The sequence below is a fragment of the Pongo pygmaeus genome, chromosome 22, assembly GCF_028885625.2.
Source record: "Pongo pygmaeus isolate AG05252 chromosome 22, NHGRI_mPonPyg2-v2.0_pri, whole genome shotgun sequence".
Lineage (NCBI taxonomy): Eukaryota > Metazoa > Chordata > Mammalia > Primates > Hominidae > Pongo > Pongo pygmaeus.
This window is the reverse complement of record NC_072395.2, coordinates 358,259-380,659: the sequence shown is the minus strand read 5'-3', so window position 1 is coordinate 380,659 and position 22,401 is coordinate 358,259. Positions and strand designations below refer to the sequence as shown.

General features: G+C 42.1%; 1 pseudogene; it reads right to left on the bottom strand.

Annotated features, from left to right (window-relative positions):
• Positions 1-505: 505 nt before the first annotated feature.
• Positions 506-3,106, bottom strand: LOC134738985 (tubulin beta-8 chain-like; annotated as a pseudogene).
• Positions 3,107-22,401: the final 19,295 nt, after the last annotated feature.

Sequence of the window (22,401 nt, the reverse complement as noted above, 5' to 3'; positions counted from 1 at the left end):
TGGGATTACAGGCGTCAGACACCACGCATGGCCATTTTTGTTTTAAGAACTGCAGACATGCTGGGTCTCCTAGAAGTTTGGTACATAGGATAAGCCAAGGCTTCCTTCAGGAACAGGTTCTCCACCACGTCGCTGCTCAAAGGCTCAGGGCATCCCCAAGTTCGTGTGAAGCCTGCCTGCCATGTCCACAGCCCATGCCGACCCCTCCTGAAGGCACTGGAATGCTTGTTCCTGCTCATGTGATAACTCCAGACAGCTTCAGCCTTGCAGGACAACTATGCGCCTCTGGCAGCAGTGGCCAGAGGGCCCATAGAAAGAGATTGGAGGTGAAACCAGATGCTGTGAGCATACTTTGTTAGGCAAAACCACATACTATAAAAGTGCTTTAAAATGCAGCAGGAGGAGACGTGAAGACACAAATGAACAAGTGCGTAGTGACACGTGGCTGTCAGAACACAGTGAGGGATCCACACTGCTTCCCCCCTTTACCTAGGAAAGGAGAGTTCTAGGCTACCTCCTCCTCAGCCGTGGCATCCTGATATTGCTGATATTCAGACACCAGGTCGTTCATGTTGCTCTCGGCCTCGGTGAATTCCATGTCATCCATGCCCTCGCCCGTGTACCAGTGGAGGAAGGCCTTGCACCTGAACATTGCTGTAAACTGCTCTGAGACACGCCTGAAGAGTTCCTGGATGGCTGCGTTGTTCCCAATGAAGGTGGCCGACATTTTCAGCCCCCGGGGTGGGATGTCACAGGCGGCTGTTTTTACGTTGTTGGGGAGCCAGTCAGCAAAGTAGCTGCTGTTCTTATCTTGAATGTTGAACATCTGTTCATCCACCTCCCTCATGGGCTGCGACCCCTGAAAATGGGGCCGCCGTCAGGCAGCGGCCATGGCGGGGGTCGCAGGCCGCCATCATGTTCTTAGCATCAAACATCTGCCGGGTGAGCTCAGCCACGGTCAAGGCCCGGTACTGCTGGCTGCCCCAGCTGGTCAGTGGGGCGAAGCCGGGCATGAAGAAATGCAGCCGGGGAAACGGGACCATGTTCACGGCCAGCTTCCGCAGGTCGGCATTCAGCTGGCCTGGGAAGCGCAGGCACGTGGTGACCCCACTCATGGTCGCAGACACCAGGTGGTTCAGGTCACCATAGCTGGGTGTGGGCAGCTTTAGGGTCCTGGAACATATGTCATACAGCGCTTCGTTATCTATGCAGAAGGTCTCATCCGCGTTTTCTATGAGCTGGTGGACTGAGAGGGTGGCGTTGTAGGGCTCCACCACGGTGTCTGACACCTTGGGCGAGGGCAGGATGCTGAATGTGTTTATGATCCTGTCTGGGTACTCCTCCCGGATCTTACTGAGCAGAAGGGTACCCATCCCAGACCCAGTCCCCCCACCCAGGGAGTGGGTCAGCTGGAAACCCTGCAGGCAGTCACAGCTCTCAGCCACCTTTCTGACAACGTCCATCACTGACTCCATCAGCTCCGCGCCTTCTGTGTAGTGTCCCTTGGCCCAGTTGTTTCCAGCCCCACTCTGACCTGTAAGACAGTACAGCCGGTCACTCGATGGCCAGGTTTACGGTCATCAGTGGTCACCACCATATTGCAAAAAGAGCCAAGTGTCACGTGTGAGGTGAAAGCACCATTCACCCTGCAGGTGGAGCAAATGAAACCCCCTCCCCCGGAGTTACAGGACAGCAGCTTCCCCCGTTAGGAATTAAGTCAGGAGTCAAACCTGAGATGGGCTAACAGACCTCACTGCAGGTAGAGCAAATGAACCCCCCCCCCCCCCAGAGTTACAGGACAGCAGCTTCCCCTGTTAGAAATTAAGTCAGGAGTCAAACCTGAGACCGGCTAAGAGACCTCGCTGCAGGTGGCTCCTGCCCATTTTCAGGGAAGGCAGTAGCCACAGCCCCAGCTCAGCTCCCTGCAGGGAGTTTACATCAGTAGCTCCTCACCTTGAGGAGACACCCGGGCCTTCCATGGGGGGCAGGGTGGGGTGGGGCGGGAAGGGGGGAGCAGGCAAAGTGGTTCACTCCAAACTTGAGAGGGATTTAAAGACAAGTCTCTATTTTAAACATTGGTGCAAGCCTTGCATTTGACTCCAAGAATATCTGTGTTAGTTTTCCTACCAAAAATATGATTTTTAGCACTAACCATTGTGTGCCATGGATAGACTGGAATATGACCCATAGTTACCCAGGGACTCCACAGCCCAGCTTGAGGATGGCACTGAGGGTAACAGGAGGTCATGGAGTGTTCTCCATAGAGGAGTAATTGGGTCATTCCTGTGTCTTAGGGAAGTCTCTCTGGCTCCCGAGGGCAGCATACTAGACACAGGAGAGGCGGATTGAGCGACTCCACTCGGAGGATACAAGGGTGTTCAGAGGCCCTGGCTCCACAGTTCCCACAGCGATGACCTTGGGGACACTCCTGGATTTTGAGCTGCCCTGGCTAAGGAGCCCACCCCAGTCTTCGCCCGCAGCTCACCGAAGATGAAGTTATCTGACCTGAAGACCTGCCCGAAGGGCCCTGAGTGCACAGAGTCGATGGTGCGGGGCTCCAGATCCACGAGCACAGCGCGGGGCACGTACCTGCCACCTGCGCGGGGCGGGAGCGCATCAGGAGGGGAGGGCCGCGTTCCCAGGAGGGCGGTGGGGAAGGAGGGGATCTCACCGCTGGCCTCGTTGTAGTACACGTTGATGCGCTCCAGCTGCAGGTGGCTGTCCCCGTGGTAGGTGCCAGCGCAGTCGATGGCGTGTTCATCAGAGATCACCTCCCAGAACTGCCAGAGAAGGGAGGGACCAGACAGGCCAGGGCTGAGTCTCGGAGGCGCCCCAGCCCCCCTCGCACCCCCACCCTCATCCGCACCCCCATCCCTAGGCCGCCGTGTCCCTGGGGTCCACCCCGGCCGCCTCGACAGCAACCAGTTCCACCACGTTCCCAGCAGGGAGCCCAGAGGCCGCAATGCAGGGACTCCGCCCCCGCTACTGCCAACATCTTCCCCGGCACCCAGCAGGCCCGGGCTGGGCCCTCAGAGCCACGGCTGCCAACCTTGGCGCCGAGCTGGTTCCCGCACTGCCCGGTCTGCGTGAGCACGATTTCCCTCATGGCCAAGGCGGGATCAGGGCTGTAGGAGAAACGCGAGAAGGAGGAGCAGACGCGCAGCGACCCAGCCTGCCCTCCGCCAACGCTTAAATAGCCCCGCGCCCACCTCCCCCAGGCTCGGATTCGGCTCCCAGAATAAGCAACAGCTTTGCTTCCACACAGGTGCACCCACCTGTGAATCCCTTGGCGTTGAACGTCTGTTGGAGAGCTCAGGTGTCCTTGCGTGGTCCTTTCCACGTTGGGGAAAGCTGCTCAGCTGGAGAACTTCCTCGCGCTTCTTTAGTATGACTAAATCCCTAGCTGAGCTGAAACTGAATTTTCCTCCCAAGTGGGAGGGGAAGACTCTTGTTTCCATATTCACAGAGTGCCTTTGCACCTGTCCTAGATTGATGACATATTTTTGTAATGGATGCGTCCTTTCAATCTGTTAGGAGATCTGTGGTTAGGAAAGGCCTTCCGTATGTTAACTCAACGGACTTAATTATACGTTTTACTTTGGAGCAGTTCAAATCCGCAGTAAGCTATGGGTGTTAGAGATAGTCAGGCCTCTGATTTAGCTAGAGTCTTCTTTAGAGTACGATTAGCCCTTTCACCTTTCCAGAGGACTGCAGTCTCCAGCAGAGTGAAGGTAATATTGGATTCTTAAAGCTGAGGATAGGTGTTGGGCTACGCCTGCTGTGAAAGATGGGCCATTGTCAGTTTGCAGGCTTTTAGATTACCCAAACTGAGGAGTTATTTCTTCTGGTAAACATTTTTCAGATGGGGTGGGGAATGCCTCGATCTAACCAGTGAAGGTATCAGTAAACATTAGCAAATATTTGAATCTCCTGCAGAAAGGCATCGGTGTAAATTAGAGTTGCCAGTTCTCACCTGGATAGGTTCCTCAATTTTGGACAGGTTTAACTGGAGAAGGAGAAAATTGCTGGGCATTTGGGTCATGCCCGTCACAGAGCTCACAGTGCTGAGTCACCTGTTTTAGTGTCTTGAAAAGATTTACCCCTATAGACAAATGAGACATTAACAGAAACAATCCCTTCTAGGGTGAAAAGAATTATGAAAGTGCTGAGTTATGTTCCTGTGATTGCTACTTGACATTAATAATTTATTACCATCATTCAGCCAGCCAGAGGTGCCCTGGACTGAAATGCAATCCCTGGCCCATTTTTGTTCTTCTTCAGGGTATTCCGGCCCAGTTCTATGTATGCTGACCAGCACGCCCATAAGCTTCACTGGCCTTTCAGTGCAGGGGCCTTGGCTGCGGCATCTACAAGGGCATTTCCTTTTACATGGTCAGTCTCTCTTTTGATGTCTTCTGCAATTAATTATAGTCCCTTTTTGGCAGCAAAGCAGCATTCTAACAAACTCAAAATCTGAATGATGTTGTATGGAAAAGCCCTCAGGGGTCAGGAGTCCCTACCCATTCCAAATTGCAGCATAAGCATGAAGCACTAAAAAATCATACTTGGAATCAGTGTAAATGTTAATTTTTAAATCCTTTCCAACTGCAGGGGCCTAGTAAGTTCAATTAACTCAGCTTTTTGAGCTGAGGTCAAGGCCAGCAAGGCTTGTGCCTTGATTCTCTTGTGCTGACTAATAGTAGCATATCTAGCCCTCCTGTTTTCCTGATGCATAAAACAACTTGCATCTGTTAACCACTCTTCCTCAGGATGGTCAAGTCTGGCCTGCTAGAATACATTTGTTTCAGAACCTGTGACATGCTTTTGCTGTATCCCCAGTCAAATCTTAACTTGAATTGTATCACCCATAATTCCATATATCGTGGGAGGGGCCCCGTGGGAGGTAATTGAATCGGGGGATGGGTCTTTCCCATGCTGTTCTCGTGACAGAGAATAAGCCTCATGAGATCTGATGGTTTATTTATTTATTTATTTTTGAGACAGTCTTGCTCTGTTGCTCAGGCTGGAGTGCATTATCATGATCTTGGCTCACTGCAACTTCTGACTCCTGGGTTCAAGCGATTCTCCTTTCTCAGCTTCCCGAGTAGCTGGGATTACAGGCGCCAACCAACATGCCTGTTTAATTTTTGTACTTTTAGTATAGACGGGGTTTCACCATGTTGGCCAGGCTGGCCTCCCTCTCCTCACTTCAGGTCATCCACTGCCTTGGCCTCCCAAAGTGCTGGGATTACAGCTGATGGTTTTATAAAGGGGAGTTTCCCTACGCAAGCTCTTTTGCCTGCTGCCATGTACGAGATGTGACTTTGATCCTCACTTGCCTTCTGCCATGAGTGTGAGGCCTCCCGGACCATGTAGAACTGTGAGTCAATTAAACCTCTTTTCTTTATAAGTTACCCAGCCTCAGATATGTCTTTATTAGCAGCATGAGAACAGACTAATACAATCCGTATGCCAGAAAGGCTAGGAGCACCTGCGGACTCTGGCAGATAAGCAGCTAGGTTTATGGTTTGGCAGGCTTTAAGTGTTATGTCTGGAGTGTCTAGCAATAAAGCCTGACACTTTCATAAATGTTCTCCTATTATCCACTTGTGCCCTTTAGTTTCTAAGACCTTCTTCCTTTGGTGTGGGGTCAAAAACCTGTAGGTGCTGTTCTAATTTTAGTTTATTAGCTTTGCCTACTAGAAAAGTGGTAGCAGCAATAGCTCTAAGACATCAAGGCCATCCTGAGGCCACCTGGCCTATCTGCTTAGAAAATTAGGCTACTGGCCTTGGAATGTCCCCCAGTTTTGGGACAAGATTACCCAAGACCTATGACTTGATTTTTGGTCACATAAAGAAAAAATGGTTCATCCAACCTGGGGACTCCCACGGCTGCAGCAGAGCCCAATTTCTCCTTGAGAGTATTGAAGGTTTGCTTGCAGTTATACTTACATTCTAGGAGCCCTAAATCTTTCCCTTCAGTGTATCATATAACAGCTTGGCTACATGTCCAAATCTGGGCATCCATAAGCAGCAGTACCCAGCCATCTCCTAAAAAAGCCCACAGTCATTTGTCAGACTAGGACTCCTTAGATGACTAAAATAAATTTTTTATCTTCTAGGGATGTTGATCAGTTCCAGAGGTTAAGATAGATTCCAAATATTTAAGTCTTTGAGTCAAAATCTGAGCCCTGTATGGTGATACCATATATCTGCAAGTTCCCAGGAATTTTACCAACTTAACAATATTATTATTTGAGTCTTCTTTAGTTGGGCTAGCAATGAGCAAGTCATCTACATACTGAATAATTGTGTCCCTTTCCAATTGTAGATTTCTTAAGTCCTTAGCTAGAGCATTTTCAAATAAGTGGGGGCTATCCCAGAACCCTTCAGGGATGACTGTCCAGGTTAGTTTTGAGGCTGAATCCATATCTGGATCAGTCCATTCAAAGGCAAACATATTATGAATCTGGATGCATTGAGATGCAGAAAAATGCATCTTTTGGATTTAAGAATGTAAACCAGCTTGCATCCACTGTGACTTGGTAAGTTTTGGGGACAATGAGGTATATGGAGACAACTGCATTTCTTAATGCTCTAATGGTTCTGACAAATTTGTACTTGCCATTTGGCTTTTTATCTGGTAATATGCGAGTATTGTAAGGAGACTTTCATGGCCTTCATAACTCATATGGCAAGAATTTGGCAATAAGGGGTTGAATTTCCCCTCATGCTTCTTGCCTTAAAATGTATTATCACTTCTGAGGGCAGGAGAACTAGGCTGAAGTTGGATTTGAATGGGGGAGGTGTTTAGTGCATTTCCCAGAGCCTGTGTGGCCCAAACCTCAAGATTTACTTGAGACAATACCTCAGGTGGTAAATGTGACAGCTCATTCTTAACTTCTTTTTTTCCCCTGAGGGGTCAGGAACAAAAGTAACCCTTGCTATGCTTTATGATCTGTGAAGGTGACCATGACTTGGTCTCCTGAGTCAATAAACCTCTCCCCAGTAAGAGGTCAGGCATTCAGACAGTACTAAAAGGTAGGTGAGAAGCCCAGAGGCCCTGGAGGACAACTTAGAAGACACCAAAAGCAGTTATTTTGGGCTTGTCCATCGTGAGGAGACAGGAGCCCATTGTATTGAATCTGGACAGAGTCATCTGCTCCTATACCTAATAAGAAGTTAATACTCTTACCTGCCACTTCAAGAGTCACCTGAGGCTCCTCCATCTCTCCATAGCTAATAGTCCAATGGGAGTGGCAGGAAGTATCAGGCCCTCCCACTTGCGACTCTGCTGGGCTCTGAGGATGGCTCCCTTGGAAGCACGGTGCATTTCCTTCGGCAGTGGCCTACCTTCTTACAGAAGGCACATTGATTTATATCCACGGCACAGTGGCCCAGAGGCACAGACTGGGACTTTCACCTTCTCACTTCCTCTGTGAGGGCCAAGGTTAAGGGGCTGCCTCTGAAGTGGTGGAGAGCACAAGGCTGCAGCTAGAAGCTGGGCCTCTTGGCAGATTTGGTTTATTTTATGTTTTCTCTGCCCTATTCCTGTGATGGAAAACTACAAAATCCAAATCTAAAATCTGATCCATGGGAGTCTGGAAGCCAAAGGCTGCTTTTGGCAGCTTCCTGCAGATATCAGAAGCAGGCTGGTCCATAAAGAAAACTCCCAGCAATGCCTGTCCCTTCTTGGAGTAAGGGTCAGTGTTAGTGTATTTTCTCAAGGTCTAAATTATCCACCCTTGTAATAAGGCTAGGTTTTCATCTTTTCCGAGTAATTTTCCAGACTTTATAAAAATTAAAAAGCTTTATCACACTTTTTTTTATTCCTTCAAGGAGTCAAATGATCATAACTTTTTCTCTCTATATCCCACTTTCTTCCTAATTCATTTTTCTTTTCTAGATTCTAGTTCTCTTTTGGGTCTTAGGCACTGCTGTGCCTCCTACTTGATAGGTGTCATGTCCCTGGTTGCAGGCTGCCACCATATTAGCATGTGCTCTACCACTCCCATAACACACTGCTTTCCTTTTTCCTTTTTTTTTTTTATTATACTTTAAGTTTTAGGGTATATGTGCACCACGTGCAGGTTTGTTACATATGTATACATGTGCCATGTTGGTGTGCTGCACCCATTAACTCGTCATTTAGCATTAGCTATATCTCTTAATGCTATCCATTCCCCCTCCCGCCACCCCACAACAGGCCCCGGTGCATGATGTTCCCCTTCCTGTGTCCATGTGTTCTCATTGTTCAATTCTCTCCTATGAGGGAGAACATGCTGTGTTTGGTTTTTTGTCCTTGTGATAGTTTGCTGAGAATGATGGCTTCCAGCTTCATCCATGTCCCTACAAATGACATGAACTCATCATTTTTTATGGCTGCATAGTATTCCATGGTGTATACGTGCCATATTTTCTTAATCCAGTCTATCATTGATAGGCACTTGGGTTGGTTCAAAGTCTTTGCTATTGTGAATAGTGCCACAATAAACTTACGTGTGCATGTGTCTTTATAGCAGCGTGATTTATAATCCTTTGGGTATATACCCAGTAATAGGATGGCTGGGTCAAATGGTATTTCTAGTTCTAGATCCCTGAGGAATCACCACACTGACTTCCACAATGGTTGAAGTAGTTTACAGTCCCACCAACAGTGTAAAAGTGTTCCTATTTCTCCACATCCTCTCCAGCACTTGTTGTTTCCTGACTTTTTAATGATCACCATTCTAACTGGTGTGACATGGCATCTCACTGTGGTTTTGATTTGCATTTCTCTGATGGCCAGTGATGATGAGCATTTTTTCATGTGTCTGTTGGCTGCATAAATATTTTCTTTTGAGAAGTGTCTGTTCATATCCTTCCCCCACTTTTTGATGGGTTCGTTTGTTTGTTTCTGGCAAATTTATTTGGATTCATTGTAGATTCTGGATATTAGCCCTTTGTCAGATGAGTAGATTGCAAAAATTTTCTCCCATTTTGTAGAATGCCTGTTCACTCTGATGGTAGTTTCTTTTGCTGTGCAGAAGCTCTTGAGTTTAATTTGATCTCATTTGTCAATTTTGGCTTTTGTTGCCATTGCTTTTGGTGTTTTAGACATGAAGTCCTTGCCCATGCCTATGCCCTGAATGGTATTGCCTAGGTTTTCTTCTAGGGTTTTTATGGTTTTAGGTCTAACATTTAAGTCTTTAATCCATCTTGAACTAATTTTTGTATAAGGTGTAAGGAAGGGATCCAGTTTCAGCTTTCTACATATGTCTGGCCAGTTTTCCTAGCACCATTTATTAAATAGGGAATCTTTTCCCCATTTCTTGTTTTTTGTCAGGTTTGTCAAAGATCAGATAGTTGTAGATATGCGGCATTATTTCTGAGGGCTCTTTCTGTTCCATTGGTCTATACCTCTGCTTTGGTATCAGTACCATGCTGTTTTGGTAACTATAGCTTTGTAGTATAGCTTGAAGTCAGGTAGCATGATGCCTCCAGCTTTGTTCTTTTGGCTTAGGATTGACTTGGCAATGTGAGCTCTTTTTTGTTTCCATGTGAACTTTAAAGTAGTTTTTTCCAATTCTGTGAAGAAACTCATCAGTAGCTTGATGGAGATGGCATTGAATCTATAAAACACCTTGGGCAGTATGGCCATTTTCACAATATTGATTCTTCTTACCCATGAGCATGGAATGTTCTTCCATTTGTTTATATCCTCTTTTATTTCTTTGAGCAGTTGTTTGTAGTTCTCCTTGAAGAGATTCTTCACATCCCTTGTAAGTTGGATTCCTAAGTATTTTATCAACCAAAAAAAGTCCAGGACCAGATGGATTCACAGCCTGATTCTACCAGAGGTACAAGGAGGAGCTGGTACCATTCCTTCTGAAACTATTCCAATCAATACAAAAAGAGGGAATCCTCCGTAACTCATTTTATGAAGCCAGCATCTTCCTGATACCAAAGCCTAGCAAAACCAAATCCAGCAGCACATCAAAAAGCTTATCCACCATGACCAAGTGGGCTTCATCCCTGGGATGCAAGGCTGGCTTAACATATGCAAATCAATAAATGTAATCCAGCATATAAACAGAACCAAAGACAAAACCCACATGATTATCTCAATAGATGCAGAAAAGGCCTTTGACAAAATTCAACAATGCTTAATGCTAAAAACTCTCAATAAATTAGGTATTGACGTATCTCAAAATAATAAGAGCTGTCTATGACAAACCCACAGCCAATATCATACTGAATGGGTAAAAACTGGAAGCATTCCCTTTGAAAACTGGCACAAGACAGGGATGACTTCTCTCACCACTCCTATTCAACATAGTGTTGGAATTTCTGACCAGGGCAATCATGCAGGAGAAGGAAATAAACGGTATCCAATTAGGGAAAGAGGAAGTCAAACTGTCCCTGTTTGCAGATGACATGATTGTGTATCTAGAAAACCCCATCGTCTCAGCCCAAAATCTCCTTAAGCTGATAAGCAACTTAAGCAAATTCTCAGGATACAAAATCAATGTGCAAATATCACAAGCATACTTATACACCAATAACAGACAAACAGAGAACCAAATCATGAGTGAACTCCCATTCACAATTGCTTCAAAGAGAATAACACACTGCTTTTCTACCATGCAGCAGGTAAACATAAATATATGTAAATCTTGTCTGGTCAGATCATACATCAAGATTAGCCTCTTAAATTTTTCTATGTGTTTTCCAGGCACCTCTGAAAACAGTTTTAGTTTTTCCTTGCATATGGCTAATTCAGACATAGAAAAGGGTACATATACCTATACAGTGTCCCTATTATCATCTGTCAGTTCCCAGAGAGGGCAAACATTCAACTTTGCCAGCTGATAAGAGGCCCCACTGCATGTTGTTCTGGTGAAGCTTGGGTGTTCAAACAGTGGGGTATGTATGTAAGACAGGACTAGAAGGGCAGGGAGAAGATGATGACTGGACACTAGATAACCCTGGAAAACTAGATGAAATTAATAACATGTTGCACACCTCACCAGAACTGGAAGGAGTCTGACTGTGTTCTTATGAGGTGCTTGGAATGGCAGGGGGAGTTCAGCCCCAGCTAAGAAAAGACTAATATTAAGAGGCACTTGCATTAAAAGGGTAATCAATTATGTGCCATCCCTATTTTGTCTTTTCCTCCATCAAACATATAGAAGCCCATTTTAATTTTTATCCTGACCAAGCATCAGAGAAACCTACATGTAAAGTATTCCCTCCCACTTAGTTTCTCTTCTATAAAACAAATGAAGCTGCAAAAAAAGGAGTTAGACTGAACAGGGGAAATGGGAAGGCTGTAAGTTGTATATTGTAATGTATTAGTCCATTTTCACACTGCTATGACAAAACTGACAAGACTCTTTCAGGAAAAAAGTTGCATGCTGGGTTTAGAAAGTAGGGTCCAGCTGCCCTATACCAGCTCATCAAAGATGACCTTATGGTTAAGAAATGAGAGAAAACTGTTAAGAAAAAGTCTCATGTTCTCCATCTTGAGGCTAATTGTTTGCAGAGGGTTGTCATAAAAGAGGCTGTCACTAAACAGGCATATCTGATTCTATCATGTAGGGCTGTTAAATACCACATTTCAATTTCTAGTCATAATGATGGAGAGGTTATTGCTGATTTTTTTCTGATAATTAAGGTACAAAAATACTAGGTTCCAAGACATCTCTTTTTTTCAGTGTCACTTGGACCAGTGACAAATTAAGTAAGCAATCAGCTGGAAGTCAGACGATCACTGAGGAAAGGAAAAGCTAAACTGTTTGGGGCCTCTTTCCTGGGGCAGCCTCCAGGCTACTACAAAACAGAGGAGGTGAACAGAAAGGTGACAAGATGCAGAGCACTCAGGTGAGGGACAGAGAGCACAAGGTGCACAGTCCAAAAAGAGAAAGTGGTTAACATCTTTTTTAGCCAAATCCATTCTTCTCAATATTCCCAAGGGCCTCTAACCCTGTGGGCTTGGCCTCTAATCTGAGTATGACTCCCCCAGGCCTCTAACTTTGGGCTGAGTCTCTCACCCTAACATTATGCCCTAGGACCTCTCACTTAAGTAGTAGTCGATAATCATTCTTGCCCACCAGAATGGCTTCACAACTCTAAAAGATGGCCCACTTGCCAGGTGTTAGCTGATTGATTCTGTGTGGATTGTTTTTCTTGGAGTGGGGGTCTTGTCTTGGTGTCCCTTCATGGTGTTGCTGAAAGATGTTGCTGGAAAAGAGGGTCCTGATACAGACCACAAAGTAGGATTCTTAGACCTTGTGCAGGAAAAAATTTCAGGTGAGTCAAAGAGCACAGTGAAAGAAGCAAGTTTACCAGAAATGACTCCATTAGAGTTGGACATCCTCGGAAAACAAGAGCAGGAATGCATTGTCTTTTGTTAGTGTCTCACTTATAAGTAACCATAAAGAGAAAGAGTTATAATTAAACTTGGAAGGTGCAGATGTACTCACTAAAGTTGGGGCTATTGGTTTTAACAATGATCATTAACCTGTTGACCTAAGCTAGCTCATTAATATTATCCTTACGAAAAAAATGCTGCACTCCTAGGACATTTATACATTTTTCAGGCTTAGTGGAAGATGTCTTGTATGACCACAAATATTCTGCAATTGTAATTTGTGGCCAGCTAAAAAATGTGGCTATTTTCAGACCCTGAGTATTAATCTTCTAGATGCCTTGTGAATACGTAGCTACTCATATTAAGATAGAGTATTCTAGTCATGTTTATTAAACTAGAAGCTTGGTAACCATGAGCTCCTCTAACACAACAAGTCTACTCCTCAAGGAGAAAATGTATTTCTCAGGAATTCTGTGCATTTTGTTTGATGGAATTTGGTATGTTTACCAAAATGGCAGAGAAGAGTGAAATTAGTCCTCAAAGATTTCTCAAGATTGGATATAAAGTAAACAAAATGATTATAGGTAATATGCAAGTTGATACAGTTGATATTCAAAAGAAATTTTGTTTGAAACACAATGAGATTTTTATTTTTACCTATTTATTATTATTATTATTTTGAGACAGAGTCTTCTCTGTTGCCCAGGCTGGAGTGTAGTGCACCATCTTGGCTCACTGAAACCTCTGCCTCCCAGGTTCAAGCAATTCTCCTGCCTCAGCTTCCCAAGTAGCTGCGATTACAGGCATGCATCAACACACCCAGCTAATTTTTGTATCTTTAGTATAGATGGGGTTTCACTCTGTTGGCTGGGCTGGTCTCAAACCCCTGACAACAAGTGATCTGCCCACCTTGGCCTCCCAAATTTCTGGGATTACAGGCATGAGCCACTGCTCCCAGCCACAGTGAGATTTTTAAATAATTCTAACTGATTTCCTGCTGTTGAGCAGGGAGCTGAGTAAATTCAACAGATCGTGGGCCTAAAGTAGGAGAAGACTGAGGACAAACTCTAGAACACATGTGATTAAATTAATTACAATTGAAACCAAATAAAATGTAATAAGGCTGTTCCTTTTAGTTTCAAGACGTTTCCCCTCACTTTGAAATGTGGTGTTATTCAGTGGAAAAGAACAGGGTTCCCTGCAGGGATTGATTGACTGAAAGATATAGCTCAGGATTAAAAATCCTTTTTTCCACTTATAAACTAAAAATAAATTTTGTCATAAAAGAGGCTGTCACTAAACAGGAATACCACATTTAAATTTCTAGTCATAATGATGGAGAGGTTATTGCTATAAACTAAACTAAAAATAAATAAACTAAAATTAAATTTCTAAGCCCTTATTGACTAAATGGACCCCTCTTCTTGGATAAGGACATTCCAAAGTTAACCTGAAAAGCTACTTCAAGCCATGGGTCACACATGCCTCATTATACTCTCCTCCCTTTGGTTTTAATTTTAATTTCAATTTTTAATTTATATTTGTGGGTACATAGTTGGTGTATATATTTATGGGAGTACATGACATACTTTGATACAGGCATGCAAAGAATAATGCATAATAAAAAATGGGGTGTCCATCCCCTCAAGCATTTATAGGTTGTGTTATAAACAATCTAATTATACTCTTTTAGTTTTTTAAAATGTATAGTTAAATTATTTTTTACTATAATCACCTTGTTGTGCTATCAAATACTGTCTTATTCATTCTTTCTAACAATTTTTTGTACCCATTTCGCATCCCCACTAACCACCTGTTCCCTCACTGCCCTTCCCAGCCTCTGGTAACCATCCTTATACTCTCCATCTCTATGACACCAATTGTTTCGAATTTTAGCACACACAAATAAGTGAGAACATGTGACATTTGTCTTTCTGTGCCTGACTTATTTCACTTAACATAAAGACTTTCAGTTCCATTTATGTTATTGCAAATGGCAGCCCCTCATTCTTTCTTATAGCTGAATAGTACTCCATTGGGTATATGTACCACATTTTCTCCATCCAGTCAGCTGTTGAGGGACATTTAAGTTCCTTCCAAATCTTGGCTATTATAAACCCTGCTGTAGCAAATATGAGAGTGCCAATATGTCTTTGATTTACCAATTTTATTTCTTTTAGACATATACTGAGCAGTGGGATTGCTGGATCATATAGTAGCTCTATTTTTAGTTATATCAGGAACATCCAAACTGTCCTTAAATGTGCTCCCAACAGCAGTGTACAAGGATTCCCTTCACTCCACATACTTACCAGCATTGGTTTTTTACTGACTTCTGCATAAAAGCCACCTTAACTGGGGTGAAATGATATCTCATTTTGGGTTTGATTTGCATTTCTATGATGATCAGTAATGTGTAGCACCATTTCATTTGCCTGTTTGACATTTGTATGTCTTCTTTTCATAAATGTCTATTTACATTTTTTGTCCACCCTTTAATTGGATTATTATATTTTTTTATATAATTTTTTGAATTCAATATATTATAGTGTATTCTGTTTCAGCACTGGTATAAAAAAATAATCAAGACTGGGTTATCTATTTATTTAGTGAGATGAAGTCTCGATCTGTTGCCCAGGCTGAAGTGCAGTGGTGCAGTCTCGGCTCACTGCAACCTCTGCCTCCTGGTTCAAGCAACTCTCTGCCTCAGCCTCCTGAGTAGCTGGGATTACAGGCACCTGCCACCATGCCTGGCTAATTTTTGTATTTTTAGTAGAGACGGGGTTTCACCATCTTGACCAGGCTGGTCTTGAACTCCTGACCTCGTGATCTACCTGCCTCGGCCTCCCAAAATGGTGAGATTACAGGCATGAACCACCGCACCTGGCAAGACTGGGTAATTTATAAAGGAAATGGGTTTAATTGACTCACAGTTCCACATGGCTTGGCAGGCCTCAGGAAACTTACACTAATGGCAGATGGGGAAGCAGGCAGCTCTTACATGACAGCAGGCGAGACAGCATGTATGTGAAGCAAAGGGGGAAAAGTCCCTTATAAAACCATCAGATCTCATGAGAACTCACTCATTATCAGAAGAACAGCATGGGGGAAACCAACCCCATGATCCAATCACCTTCTACCAGGCCTCTCCCTCAAAACCTGGGGATTACAATTCAATATGAGATTTGGATGGGGACACAAACCCTAACCATATCATGCAGCTATTAATTGCTTTTCAGATGGATAATTTACAAATATTTTCTCCAATTCTGTGGATTTTCTCTTCACTTTGTTTATTGTTTCCTTCACTTTAAAACGGCTTTCTGACTTGCTGTAATCCCATTTGCCCGTGTTTGTTTTGGTTGTCTGTGCTTATGGTGCATTATTTAAGAAATTTTTGCCCAAACCAATGCCCTAAAGAGTTTCCCCAATGTTTTATTGTAAGAGTGTGATACTTTGAGGCATTAGGTTTAAGTCTTTAATTCATTTTAATTTAATTTGATTTTTGTATGTGTCAAGAAATAGGGTTCTAGTTTTATTCTTCTGCCTATGGCTTGCCAGTTTTCCCAGCCCTATTTATTACAAAAACTGAATTATTTTTTATTGTATGTTCTTGGCACTTTTGTTGAAAATAAGTTTAGTTTAGCTGTATGAGTTTGTTTCTAAGGTCTCTACTTCGTTCCATTTGTCTTTATGTCTGTTTTTATGCTACTGTCATGCTGTTTTAATTACTATAACTTAGTAGTATAATTTAAAACCAGGTAATGGAATTCCTCCAGTTTTTTTTATATACTCAGCATAGCTTTGACTATTGTGGTGTTTTGTGACAGTTCCATATAAATTTCAGAATTTTTTTTCTATTTCTGTGAGGAATGTCTTTTTTTTTTTTTAGATGGCATCTCACTGTGTCACCTAGGTTGGAGTGCACTGATGCGATCTCAGCTCACTGCAACCTCTGCCTCCTGGGTTCAAGCAATTATCTGCCTCAGCCTCCTGAGTAGCTGGGAAGGCACCCGCCACCATGCCTGGCTAATTTTTTTGTATTTTTAGTAGAGATGGGGTTTCACCAAGTTGGCCAGGCTGCTCTTGAACTCCTGACCTCGTGATCCACCAACCTTGGCCTCCCAAAGTGCTGGGATTACAGGCATGAGCCACTGCCCCTGGCCTGTTACTTTGACAGAGATGGCATGAAATGTATAGATTGCTTTGGATTGTATGGACATTTTAGAAAAATACTGATTCTTCCAATCTGTGAACATAAAAATATCTTTCCAATTTTTGGGTCCTCTTTCATTTCTTTTATCAGTGTTTTACAGTTTTAATTGTTGAGAACTTTTATTTCTTTGGTAAATTCCCACACATTCTGTTTTATTTGTGGCTATTGCAAATAGTATTATATTTTTGAATTCTTTTTCAGTTTGTTGACTGTTGGCATATAGAAATCCTACTGATTTGTATATGTTGATTGTGTATTCTTCAAATTTACTCAAGTTATTACTTCGAATAGTTTTTTGGTGGATGTATTTGGCTATTATCACATTGCTATAAAAAATAATCAGTGACTGGTTAATTTATAAAGAAAATAGATTTAATTTGTTCATGGTTCTACAGGCTGTACAGAAAGCATAGCACTGGCTTCTGCTTCTGGGGAAGCCTCTGGCAACTGACAAGGTGAAAAATAAATCCGGTGCTTGCACATCACATGGTAAGTGCTAGGGCAGAGGGTAAGTGCTACACACTTGTAGATAACCAGCTCTCATGAAAACTTACTATTGTGGGAATGGCACCAAAGGAAATGATGCCAAACTGTTCATGGAAATCCTGCCCTCTTGATTCAATCACCTCCCCACTAGGCCCACTTCCAACATTGAGGATTACATTTCAATATAAGATTTTGGTGGGAACACACACCCAAACTGTATCATTTTGCCCCTGGCCTTTCCAAATCTCATATCCTTCTCATATTTCAAAATATAATCATGACTTTCCAATAATTCCCAAAGTCTTAACTCATTTCAGCCTTAACTTAAAAGTCAAAAGTCTCATCTAAGACAAAGCTAGTTTATTCCTCCTATAAGCCTGTAAAATAAAAAAAAAAAAGTTAGGCACTTTCAAGATAAAAATGGGGCAGAGGCATTGGGTAAATACTCCCATTCTAAAAGGAAGAACTCAGCCAAAAGAAAGGGGCCACAGGACCCACAAAAGTCTGAAACCCAGAAGAGAAGTTATTGAATTGTAAGGCTCCAAAATAATTATTTTTGACTCGGTGTCCCATTTCCAGGGCACACTAATGCCTTGGGAAGGTTCAACCTTGTGACTTTGCATGGTTCAGCCCCCATAGCTGCTCTCATGGGCTGGCATTGTGTGCCTCTGGCTGGTATTGTGTGTCTCTGGCTTTTCAAGCTGCAAGGGGCAAGCTGTAGCTAGATCTACCATTCTGGGGTCTGGAGGACAGTGATCCTCTCCTCACAGATCTACTAGGCCATGCCCCAGTGGGGAGCCTGCATGAAGACTGTCACCCCACATTTATTTTCTCCATTGTTTTAGTAGAGGTTCTCCATGAGGGCTCCACCCCTGCAGCATGATTCTGCCTGCACACCCTGGCTTGTTCACACATCCTTTGAAACAAAGGTGGAGGCTCCCAAGTCTCAATTCTTGCATTTTGTACACCCACAGGCCTAACACCACATGGAAGCTACCATGGCTTATGGCTTGCACCCTCTGAAGCAGTGACTGGAGTTGTAACTGGGTCAATTTGACCTACACCTGGAGCTGAAGCAGTGGCCAGGATGCAGGGAGCCATGTTCCAAAGCTACCCAAGGCAGCAGGTCTTGGGCCTGATCCCAGAAACTATTCACTTCTTTTAGGCCTCAAGGCCTCTGATGGGGGGGCTGCCTTTTAGATTTCTAAAATGCCTTCAATTCCTCTTCCCCATTGTCTTGGCTATCAAACCTTGCTTTTTTTTAGGTTATACAAATATCTCTAACAAGTCGTTGCTCCATAGCCTGCTTGAGTTCCTGTCTTATAAAATCTTTCTATTTTTTAGCCACATGACTAGGCTGCAAAGTTTTCAAGCTTTTACACTATGCTTCCCTTGTAAGTTACAACTTATATATATTTTTTTGCTAGATCATGTGAGCATAGGTATTTAGAAGCAGCCAGGCAACATCTCAAATGCTTTGCCACTTAGACATTTTTCCAACAGAAACCCTAAATCATCAATTTCCAAATCAAAGTTTTATATATCCCTAGGGCATGACAGGAATTCAGCCAACTACTTTGCTAAGACAACATGCATGACCTTTGTTTCAGTCCTAATTAAGTTTCTAATTTTATCTGAGACCTCCTTAGCCTGGCCTTCACTGTCCAGATCACTATCAGCGTTTTGGTCACAGCCATTCAACCAGTCTCTGAGAAAATCTCAACTTTCCCTCATTTTTCTGTCTTCCTCTGAATCCTACAAACTCTTCCAACCTCTGCCTGTTTACCCAATTATAAAGCTAATTTCACATTTTCAGGTATTCTTATAAGAATTTTTCACTCCTTGGTGCCAATTTTCTGTATTAAGCTATTTTTGCATCACTATAAGAGTGGGACTGGACAATTTATTTTTTAAAAAGGAGATTTAAGTGGCTCATGGTTCTACAGGCTGTATAGAAGACACAGCACTGGCATATGCTTCTGGGGAGGCCTCTGGAAGTTTCCAGTCATGGCAGAAGTTGAAGCAGAATCTTGCACATCAAAGGGCAAAAAGCCGGAGCAAAAAACAGAGGGGCAAGTTGTTACACACTTTTAAATAACCAGATCTTATAGGAACTCACTCACTGTTATGAGTATAGTACCAAATGGGATGGTGCTAAGCCATTTCTGAGTAATCCACCCGATGGTTAAATCACCTTTCACCAGGCCCACCTCCAACATTGAGAATTACATTTAAATATGAGATTTGGGAGGGGACATACATTGAAACCCTATCAGAGGAGTCTTTATGTTTTTTCAAATATAAGATTATGTCATTGGCAAAAAAAGATAATTTGACTTCTTTTCCAATGGGGATGCCTTTTATTGCTTTCTCTTGTCCAACTGTTCCAGATAGGACTTTCAGAATTATGTTGAATAACAGTGGTAAAAGTGGACATTCTTGTAATCTTCCAGATTTTAGAGGAAAGGCTTTTAGTCTTTCCCCACTTAGCATGATACTAGCTGTGGGTCTGTCATATATGACTTTTATTATGTTGAGGTATGTTCATTCCATACCCAGTTTTCAAAGAGCTTTTTATAATTAATGAATATTAAATTTTATCAAATAATTTTTTAGCATAATTGAAATGATTATATGGATTTTGTCCTTTTATTTATTTATTTATTTTGAGATGAAGTCTCCCTCTGTCACACAGGCTGGAGTGCAATGGCGTGATCTCAGCTCACTGTAACCTCTCCTCCCAGGTTCAAGTGATTCTCCTTCTTCAGCCTCCCGAGTAGCTGGGATTACAGGAGCCCACCACCGTGCCTGGTTAATTTTTGTATTTTTAGTAGAGATGGGGTTTTGCCATGTTGACCAGACTGGTTTCAAACTCCTGAACTCAGGTGATCTGCCCACCTCGGCTTCCCAAAGTGCTGGGATTACAGGCGTGAGCCACTCTGCCCGACCCCTTCATTCTGTTTCTGTGATGTATCACATTGATTGATTTGAATGTTGAACCATCCTTGCATCCCTGGGATAAATCTCACTTGGTCATTATGAATTACCCATTTATGTCTTGTTTAATTGAGTTTGCTAGGTGTTTTGCAAATTTTTGCACCAATATTCTCAGATATGGGCCTGTAGTTTGCTTTTTTAATGTGTCTTTGTCTGGTTTTGATATCAGAGTAATACTAGCCTCAAAGAATGAGTTTGGAAATGTTCTTTCCTTCTCTATTTTTCAGTCTGGTCCTACTGACTTTTTTATTAAGGCTTTAATTTTGTTAATTGTTATTGGTCTGTTCAGGTTTTAGATTTTTTCCTACTTCAATCTTGGTAAGCTGTGTGTGTCTAAGAATTAATTTCCTCTAGATTTTCTAATTTGTTGACATACAATTGCTGATAGTAGCCACTAATGATCTTTTGATTTTCTGAAGCATTAGTTGTAATGTCTCCTTTTCACCTCTGATTTTACTAATTTGTATCTTCTCTGTTTTTTAGTTAGCCTGTCTAAATATTTGTCAATTGTTTTACTTTTCAAAAAATCAACTTTTTGTTTCATTAATCTTTTGCATTTTCTTCATTTTATCTTTATTTACTTCCACTGTAATCTTTATTATTTTCTTCTAATTTTGGGTTTGGTTTGGCCTTTTTATTCTAGTTAATTAAGATGTATTATTAGGTTATTTATTTGAAGCTTTTCTGTTTTTTATGTAGGCACTTACAGTTACAAATTTTCCTTTTTTAATAGTACCTCTTTTACTATATTCATAGGTTTTGCTATGCTATGTTTCCATTATCATTTATTTCAAGAAATTTTTCTCTTTTCTTCTTAACTTTCTTATTGACCTACTAATCATTCTGGAGCCTATTGTTTAATGTCCGTGTGTGTATAGTTTCTGAAATTCTTTTTTTAATTGATTTCTAGTTTTATTCCCTGTAGTCAGAGAAAATGCTTGATATTACTTCAATTTTTTGGAATGTTTTTAGACTTGTTACTTAACATATGGTCTATCCTTGAGAATAACCCATGCACTGAGGAGAATAATCTTTATTCTGCAGCTGTTGCATGAAATTTTCTGTAAATATCTATTAGGTTCATTTGTTCTATAGTGCAGATTGTCTGATGTTTCTTTGCTGATTTTCTGTCTGAAAGGTCTATCCAATGACTAAAGTGGGGTGTTGAAGTGTCCAGCCATTATTGTATTGAGGTCTCTTTCTTTAGATCTTATAATATTTGCTTCATTTATCTAGGTGTTTTAGTGTTGGGTGCATATATATTTTCAATTATTATATCCTCTTGATGAATTTATCTCTTTATTATTATATAATGACCTTTTTAATCTCTTTCTACAGTCTTACAGTCTTTTGTTGAAATCTATTTTTATCTGGTATAAGTATAGCTATTTCTGCAAAGAACTCAAACAAATTTACATGAAAAAAAAAACAACCCCAGTGGGTGAAGGATATGAACAGACACTCCTCAAAAGAAGACATTTATGCAGCCAACAGACACATGAAAAAAGGTTCATCATCACTGATCATCAGAGAAATGCAAATCAAAACCACAATGAAATACCATCTCACACCAGTTAGAATGGTGATCATTAAAACGTCAGGAAACAACAGGTGCTGGAGAGGATGTGGAGAAATAGGAACACTTTTACATTGTTGGTGGGACTTAAACTAGTTCAACCATTGTGGAAGACAGTGCGGCGATTCCTCAAGGATCTAGAACTAGAAATACCATTTGACCCAGCCATCCCATTACTGGGTATATACCCCAAGGATTATAAATCATGCTGCTATAAAAAAAATGGAGGCTTTCTAAATAGATCTTCATTAATGTTGAAAGAATGAGGTTTTAAGTCTTGGTCTCAGCCAAAAGGAATTCCTCGCATACCCAGGAGGGATGAAACACTTGCATTGTTGCATTAGATATTCTTAGAGAGAAAGAGGACCATGTGTAATGGAAAATTGTTCGCCTTGCCTCAGGGAGACCAGGTTGATTCACTGAGAAAATTTGAATTGGTTTAGAAAGCATAGTTCTGAGTTTTCTAGGAGAAGGAGAAAAGTTAGGGTAGGGCATAAGAAGTAATGCCCACACCAAAAAGTTAGAAAGATCTCAAATTAAAAACCTAACATCACAATTGAAAGAATTAGAGAAGCAAGAAGAATTCAACCACAAAGCTTATAGAAGACAAGAAATAACTAAAATCAGAGTGGAATTGAAAGAAATAGAGACATGAAAAACTGTTCAAAAAATCACTTAATCAAAGTTTTTTGAAAAAATTAATAAGATAGGGTACTAGCTAGATGAATAAAGAAGAAAAGAGAGAAGATTCAAATAAACAAAATTAGAAATGAT